At 43.9% G+C, this 9,172-nt stretch overlaps 1 long non-coding RNA gene across 1 annotated transcript; it reads right to left on the reverse strand.

Moving 5' to 3' along the window:
* Nucleotides 1–437: 437 nt before the first annotated feature.
* LOC149459654 (uncharacterized) lies at nucleotides 438–2,131 on the reverse strand. Its single transcript, XR_016313248.1, has 2 exons — nucleotides 2,033–2,131; nucleotides 438–1,034 (listed from the first exon to the last, which is right to left on the reverse strand). It is a non-coding gene; the product is annotated as an uncharacterized LOC149459654 (long non-coding RNA).
* Between the last annotated feature and the right edge of the window lie 7,041 nt (nucleotides 2,132–9,172).

Below are 9,172 nucleotides of genomic sequence, written 5' to 3' on the forward strand. Positions count from 1 at the left end.
TGGAAAGTGGCATGAATCAAGATCTGCAATTTGTAACCTAGTATTTCTTAGTGTACAGTAGATGACAAGTCTTCCTGCATGGTTAACAATACTCAGAATATACTTTTATACCTTTTTTTCCTGATAATTACCATTTAGACCTCATCAGCGATTCTTCCTCTCTTAATGCTGGGTGGGCACTGGGGGTGCACTGCTTCACTTAAGGGAACCTTTCCAGCACAGGGCAGCACTACCTGGATAACAATGCGATTACAATGACAGAAGTGGTGATGTCACTTTTCACTGTTATGAGAAATCCTAGAGCATAGAGCTTGAGAATTCAGCAGTGGTGTTATAGCAATTGTCAGTCCTCTGAAAGAAATTAGGCAGTGTAAGCAGCAGTGGCCGGATCAAGAGGTAAAAAGCAGGGGGAGTCTGATAAATAAAACTGCAATGACTGAGAAAGCGAAGGATTGATCTTTTATTAGGTTAAATTTTCATTTTCTCTGGAGTAACACTCTCTTTTTTTTCAAAATGTATTTAACATATTTTAAAAAATGTTCCATGTCTTCATTAAAAGAAGGCTGACCAAATCATACATCTGAATGAAATGCCTACACTCGTTTTTCCAAGCCAGGGAGCCACCTGTACAATTCAGTCATCATGATGCCTATTGCGCCTGTGGTGGCAATGATGTTCCTGGTGTCTACGGTGATGTTCAACATGATGTTGATGAATTCCATGCAGCAGAGTACCAATAATTCCCCGATGCCTCCTCTGTGACTCATGATGCTCACATCCATGGCATGAAAGTTGTCCACATTGATGTCCACCTGCTGGAGGGTAGGGGAGAGCATTTGAATAGGACCCAGTGTTGGATGCTGGTGGAGTAACATAGCCTTGACCCTGAGGTGTATATTGAACCTGATTATATGTGGGTGGCGCAAGAGGCTGGTTACCATATGCTGGAAGTTCAGATGATAACTCACTGTAAGGTGGAGGTTCAGAAGGAAACTGGCCTTGATATCTTGATGAAGGATTCCCACTTGTATTACCTAAAACATAACATTATTATTATACAGGATGTATGTAGTGCCAACAGTTTGAACAGCTCTTTACAACATGAGGGCAGACAGTGCAGTTACAATACGATTCAATACAGGAGGAATCAGAGGGCCCTGCTCGCTAGAGCTTACAATCTGAAAGGGAGGGTCAAGTAATACAAAAGGTAATAGCTGTGGAGGGTGAGCTGATGGAGAAAATAAAAGTACAGTTGTTAGGTGGGGCAGGATAGGCTTCTCTGAAGAGATGAGTTTTCAGGGATCATCTAAAAGCAGACAGAGTGGGAAAAAGTCAGACACATTGGGGTAGGAAGCAGGGGCGGACTGACAACTCATGGGGCCCCCGGAAATAGGGGATCATGGGTCGCCTATGTCCTTGCCCACACTCAACAAAAGCCTATAAAAAGGTACCATGGGTATTTCATGGGCCCCCCTATTGACCACGGGCCCTTGGGCAGAGCCCGAGTGCTCGAATGGTCAGTCTGCCCCTGGTAGGAAGTTTCATAGAATAGGAGAAGCTGGGGAAAAGTCCTGGAAGCGAGCATGGGAGTAGGTGACAAACCATGATTGATGCTACAGAATACATTTCTATCCTCAAGTTATTAGAGCTGTACATTTAGAAAAACTGGCTGCACAAAGGTATGCTACATCCTCCAATGATCTATGGTGCAATATGGCATTCTTTAAATTATTCTATACAACCTTGAGATTTTTGCAATTCTAAGATGTTGCCAAAAACACTGTGTTAACATTCACTGTAGGCAATAAACATAAGCCTTAAAGTTCTAATAAAAACGTCTAAACCCTGATATTTAGTTGGTTGCTCTAAACTACATAAAACAGTTGCATTGCTCTTCATGCTGTTTTATGTTATTTGCGGGTTGGTTCACTCCAGAGATATGTGCATGATTGCTTACTCATCTGCAGCAATCAGGGATGTGAGATCTTATGTATTTGTGGAAAGAAATTAAATATGCATTATGATTACTAACCTTGGTTTGAGTTGTGCATGTTGACAGACCTCTAGAATCAATAAAAGAAAAAAAACAAATCCATTAGTTTGAGTACATGTGGTTATTATGAAGAATTTGGTATAAATTTTAACTATAAAATACAAAATGAGTAAATGAAGAGTGTGATAAAATCAGAGGTCTTACAATTAAAACATTAAGTTTAAGTAAGGCAATTTTTTCACAGTTACATCGGTCCAGCTTGGACCAATGTAAGTATGCATGTTCCTTATCTGGCCAATCCCGATATTAGCTGTGTAATACCCTCTAGGTTAGTTAGGTTTGTTGTTTTTTTTGTAGATAGAGGCTGAGTAGCAGCCTGGAATGAGTTAGCCTGGGAGTGAGGCAGGAGTTCACCTCAGGACAGGCTGAGAGGTTCTACAGGTCAGGGATTCTGGAGCACTTCCACCTTTCCAGAAACTAGAGAACTTTCTGGAAGAGGGGTAGAGGAGGGGAGGAGGCCCAGATCTGCATGTTTGAGGGACCTTGGACAATCCCCTGGCAAGAGGCTGAGCATGGTGAACAGTTCAACCCTCAATATGACAGAGTCTGGTAAGAGAGTCAGAGTTGGGTGGAAGATGGATTGAGAGAAGGTTGGAGTGTGGAGCCTGGGAGGGGTCTGCAGGGAGGGGAGCCTACCTACAGGCTGGTTGTTGAACAGGAGGAACTCCACTGCCCACAGTCTCCTGGGGAGGACATCCTGAGCAGCAGGGAAGGAGCCAGTCCAGTGAAAGGCCCGAAAGCAGCTACCAATCCACCAAGCTGGCAGGACAGGACAGTGTGAGTACTCCCACCCCCCTGGGCCAGATAAGGGGAGAGGGTGGTCAGGTGCCATACCTAACAAGTCTTAATCTGGGACTGCTTAACTGCAAGTGTCAGGGCTCCGGGTATGACCAGAGGTATGTGAACTGACGCAGGGAAACGCAGGCTTCAGATATGTTATAAACAATATAATTTATTAATACTAACAATACAAAACGCAGTGCAATACTAAAACATTAACACAGTGCAAACGAACCAAACCAAACCACCCCAGATAACAATACATACAATGCAAGCGAAGTCAGGCAGGCCGGGTCAATAACAATCGGGCAGGTAGGAACAGGAGGAGCAGGCAGAGAGTAGTCAGGTCACGAGCCGGGTACAGCAACTAACTGGAAGGTAGGTACAGGGGGTCAGGCAGAGAATGGTCGGGGTCACAAGCCAGGGATCAAACAGGAGAAGTCAGCAGAGGTCAGGATCAGGGTGGGTCGGCTACAAGTCAGTCAGGCAGGAACAGGAATGCAGGTAACAAGATACAGGGGCCCATGGAAAAGCACACACCAAGGCCCAGACTGCAGGTCGGGCCATCCCTAAAATACACCTCTGTAATCAGCTTCAGGTGTTTGGCTGACTGCAGGGTTGAGTCTCTGATTGCTGAGAGCACCCGCTGGCCAGCCCTGGTACTGCAGCCCACAAGGCAGGTGAGTCCCACCATTATTGGCAAGTCCATTCCTGACAGCAAGCTCTTGGGAGCTTAACTGCAAGCTCATTTTCCACACTTGTACTTGGTGAAGGTACCCGCTGTGGAGGAATCACAAACACAACAATATTGGCACTTGGAGCTTTAATAGGCACAATTTGGATATTCAGTAAAGCTCTTACATACAGTTCACGGCCTTCAGGCCTTCTTAGCCTTTTAACACAAGGCCACTGTATTACATTTGGTACAGATGCTACCGGAGAACGGCTTTTGTTAGACAGTAGGTGAAGAAGAAATACTTCACATTGATCTAATTTACTGAAATGGATTCCGGAAGATCCTGCGGCATCAGGAGTGTCACTTATTCTGTCCCTACTCTGGAATCTTTCTCTGTGCTTAGCACAGTTGCTAACCAGTGGGTTCCTTTTCTATCTAACTTCCTAGAAAGTCCAAATGACGTGTGTCTCTTATTTAAAGGCTCTCGTGTTAAGATGGCTACTTCAACTCTCATGGGAACTCAGTTGCCTCCCTTCTCTGAGAGGACTAGCAGAGTCATTAAGGGAACAATTTCCCATGAATCAAAACTAAACCCATCAATTTAATAATTTATAAAAACAGTTAGGGCTTGTTCACACCATGGTGCAAAGACACCAATTTTTCTGCACACGTTCTGCAAGGGCACAATGAAATACATTTTACTCTATGTACCCTGTTCACGCCACATCACTAGTATCACGTGCAGATTTTTCCTGGGCAGGAATCTGCAACGTGTATACAACGTATTGAAGCTCGCATGAAAACTGATGTCTCTGCAAGTGAAATTTGTACATCAGTTTTCATCAGTTTTTCTGCACGTATGGTGTGAACGAGACTACATTCAAGGCATGCAGTGAATAACTGTCACAGGTAAATATTCTCTCAGCTGAGCTGTCAAGCCTTCAAATGGCTGGTTTCATAACTGATCACATGTTCAACACAATGGCAATTACAGACCAAACAGGCTAGGATGGCAGCTTCCTTGGCTGCAAAGAATTGGAGGGTTTAGTTCCACTTTAACATACTCCACTTTCTTGTAGTGTCAGCAGAGTGCCACCTATAGAGGGAAGATTGCATGCACTTGCCTACAAGCTGGACAAATGTAATTATGTAAAAAGTTGCTTCAGCTTAAGGGACAAAACTTTTTTGGAAAGTGCTGTAAAGTTAAATAACCTTACAATTTATTGATATCAGAGCTTGACATCCTGGATCTAAAGTGTGGAAATATTACCAGGGTCTCACTCTCCTATTATAGATGATGCAGGAGCAGTTGCCAGAACATGCAAACATTTGTGGGAACCCCCAAAACTCCAAAAAGAACAGGACAAATACAAAGCCAGGGAATGGCTTATCCCACTGGGTTTTATCTATATATGAAAGGAGCCAACTCTCCCTACATGTGGTGTTACCTCTTCTCATTTGTGCACTGACTAATGACTGGGACCAAGCGGGGCCACTTTTAAGTGCACACAACACTAATGTGGCACTCCGTACTTAGAAGTGTGCCGTACACCTTGTGCAGCTGTGCAACACACTTGAGGATCCATACTGTGAAACACTCTGTCCAATAACACTGCACACCTATGTGAGCAGTGTGCAGTGGTGTGGCAGTGGTAGAGAACACACAGAGGTGGACTACAGTGAACTGAATATATTGAAACATTCCAACAAGGTACAACTAGGCCCAGCAGGTGGGCACAGCTGTCCCAAAACACAAGTCTCATAGCAGTGATTCTGTGGCTTTAAGCGATGCTGACAGATTCTGCAGCGAGAAGTGGAAGTGCAGCCTGGCCAGTCCAACCCAATAGGGAAGCTTCTCCAAGAGGAAGATGTAATCCATGCACTTACCCTACTCCTCCGGGATCTTTCCCTACTACTAAAAGCAGTTCCTAACAGGCGGGGAACCTGTTCCTACTTTTGCCACTTGCACCATACATGGCAATCAGACAACTGCTCCCAGGTGACCCAAGGAAATCATAGAGGAATTAAGTTCCGCGGGACTTCCTTCCCCTTCTGTGTTGTCGCTTTGAGTCAAGCACCATGTACAGTGCGGAGTACAAACTGCACCTGCCTACACCTTTTCTTCCAGAATGTAGCATTTAGAGGGGACACCGCTGAGCCTGTGTCTTGCTCCACCAGTCCAATTTTCTGGTACCTCACTCTCAGTGACAGAATTGGGGTCCCACTGTGCACTAAACCCAGACCTTCATGCGTGCACTAATGAACTCCTTTAGCTCTCACGTACCTGCAGCTAGGTTCATGGGGTCTCCATACCACAGATTCATCCCGCTTGAGAGACACCGACCACTAAGGAGAAGGTCCGAGCACTGACTCCCTTGCTAACCAGAGAACCCATCACCTATGCCTGGTACCACTCTCCACTGTCTGGCTGATATTACATTTCCACCAGTTCAGGGTTACCCAAAGCAACTAAACACTTCCCATCAACCCCTCTGCTGAAAAAACTTCTGTGATGGCCTTTCAGTTCCTCCTCTGCACCCCGTGTGTACTTAACAGGCTCTGTTCTTTTGAATACTCCACGTACCTTCATGAACCCCTTTGAGTAAATCCAGACCAGGCATAAAATGGGTAATAAGGTAATAAACTTTTACTGAAAATTTAGCGGTTAGGTACAACAACAGTAGACCCCTAACTAACTCTCACGGCTGCACAGATCATACCTTTCAGGTAAGAGTCCTTTCAGTCTAATAATGAAAGTATTCAGATGAGGCATCTCAAGAGGGAGACCAAGAGGCAGAGGTCACAGATTACGTACTGCAGAAGCCTTTCCCTCCAGTCCCACAGGGTGAGCAGACTCTCGCCAGCCTCTGACCTTTGCTATCTTTTGAGTCCTGGCCTCGGGCAGGCCCCAGAAAATCCGGGGAAAAGGCTAACACAGACGTAACCCCTTCCCCATATGGGCAGCCAACTAACTAAACAGTAACATAGTGCAATGCTTTAAACCCCTTTATGGGTATCCCATGGGCACCTGCTTACATGTAGATAAAAATCATTTCTGAAAGGACTGATCTTTTACACCGAGCGCTTGATTAAACTGCTATAAATGTGCTCATTCTGGCAATACGAGGATTGACATGAGGTGTTTGATGTCACCACGTATTGCACAATTAACTGTGTGCAGTGCTTTACACCTGAACACACCTTAAGCAAACTTTGCTTATTATAAAATATTTGTTGGTTGCGATAATCTGGTACACATTCAAACTTGTATTTTGCAATACATGCTATCCAGGAATCTTTGGATTTTTTTTTTCACAAGATACAAACATACATATGTACAAACAGAGGTAAAGCAGAGTGTTTCTAACTATCTTGTGACCAGACATCATTGAGGCATAGATGTCCAGGTCAAAGTTAACAGTATCAGCATGTCTCTGGGTCTAATTTACATACCTAATTCATTTTGATATATTTCAACGACATAGTACTTGGTACAGTATTATAAGCTAACATTATTTTACATGTGTTTTTTATATTTTAAAGCTGAAGCTTAGGTTTTTTGGGGGGGCAGGATATAGCACCAAACACAATAGTTGTATGTAAAGGTGTGTATCCCATTTCCTGCAGGCTATTTCTTCTTGTAAAAACCTTCTCTTCAGTACCTCCTTCATAGCCACCAGATGTTGCTCCAAGCGACTATCTTCCAGCACTGTGAGAGTTAACAGCCGCTGCTGCTAGTCTATAAGATTGCACTGCTCACCCATCTGCCTACCCCACTAAATGGGCTTCTCAGGTCATGTGACTCTGAATTCAAATGTGATTTTAGGGACATATATTTAGCCTCTAACTATGAAAAAAAAATCATTCCCCACCTTTGACACAGCAAAAGTGTTTGGATGCGGCTTATCGCCCGATGTGGAGACATAGTGGAACTACCCTTGCTAATTGCTGAAACTTAGGCAGGGAGCTGTAACTACACTGTAACCCATAGCCAAATAACTACTGTGTTAACACTGGACACTTCTGAACACAGCTACTGGTTGGGGAACACCACTTCCAAAGGGTGCAACATTTAGGAGCCATTACTGCAGAGCCTGTACCGGCATCCACCAAACCAGCAATTGAAAGACTTCAAAACAGAAATTAGGGAGATAAACACTTTGCTGAAGTAGTGCACCAGCATACAGGAACAGTACTTTGAAGCAGCTTCACATACATTCCTGTACAGAGTTCTCTAAGTGCCCCATAAAGTAAATACCTTAGGCAGATGGCAAGTTAATTTAAGCAGTCCTTTCAAAGCAAAAGTCCATTTAGGCAGAGATCCTTAAGAGTCCATAAGAGTTCCCAGGCTCCTAAGCTCCCAGGGACCCTGACTGGCCCCTACCCCCGTTGAGGGCACAGTCCAACAAAGTAACAGCCTACATCTTGGGAGCAGATCAGGAGCTCTCTTTGGGTACAGAATGTGGATGGCTAGAAAATTGGTGGGAGAATCTAACATCAATTCCTAAGATCCACCACACATCTTCATTGTCACAATTCAGTTGAGAAATAGCACAGTGAACCCAGACAGCTGAAGAACACGACCACAACTAACGTGCACTGATCACTGCTACACCGAGGCAGAAAAACACAGTAAGAAACAATTTCATGAAAAGTAGATTACAGGGCCATTAAGTGGTCGATGTATATGAATTATTTTGAGAGCAAAGGGATATCGTTTAGTGTCACTTTAAGGTCTGCAGTTCGCACAAACATAAACCCACTCTCCCTACTAAATTGTGGTGGGAGGGAACCACCCATGACAAACCTACAAACCTTTATGAATCTGATCATCTGATCTACCTGCTGATTTATCATGCTCAACCTGCTTCATAACTAAAATACACACAGATCAATTGGAATTGCAGGGAGTGCAGCTAAAGCGACCATATAAAAGCATCAACAAATTTACAACATTTTTCAGTTATGAGGATTGTCATTGATCAACCTCATTCTGAAAATGCTACCTGTCTGGCTGTTAGGTTGACCCTCTGACTTCAGTACTTTGCAAGTCCCTGACATAGAACAAGTAAGCAGATTGTGGAAATTGAAGAAAAATCAAAAGCCCTTTTCTGCATATTTCTTCTAACAGAGGTGTCCTTTTATGACACAGAGAATAGCTGCAATTCAACAGATCTCAGCTATTCTCTGGTCATTCACAGTTTATAACACTTAGGAGATCCTGTCAGCCCTTCGCTGGAGATCTGTGTTCTCCGTCCAGATTCTCCAGCCCAGAGCTGGAGAATCAGAGGGACCGAAAACTAAGCAGAGATAATTTACCTCTGCTTAGTAAACTGATCTTTTACTATAATCTGGAGAGATTATAGTAAAATGAGCCGTTTTTCAGAGTTTGTAGACCGTTATCCAGCGTTTGGAAGCCGTTCTCCCTTCGTTCGGAGAACTGCTTCATAAACTGCATTCACAGGAGAACTTTGTTCTCCGAGAATGCCGGAGAACTGAGCAGCGATCTATTACCTCTGGTTCACAAACGGACACCTTAGTAACTGATGAAGAGAGCATGGCTGACAGGCAACAAGCATTTTCAGAAGGTGCATATTTCACTCAGCATTGGTGTGTCTGTAAAGCCTTTAACTGACTCTAAAATACAGTAAACCATTTTATTT

The sequence above is a fragment of the Staurois parvus genome, unplaced genomic scaffold, assembly GCF_062004578.1.
Source record: "Staurois parvus isolate SC_StPar_1 unplaced genomic scaffold, SC_StPar_1.0 ptg000251l, whole genome shotgun sequence".
In the NCBI taxonomy this organism is placed as follows: domain Eukaryota; kingdom Metazoa; phylum Chordata; class Amphibia; order Anura; family Ranidae; genus Staurois; species Staurois parvus.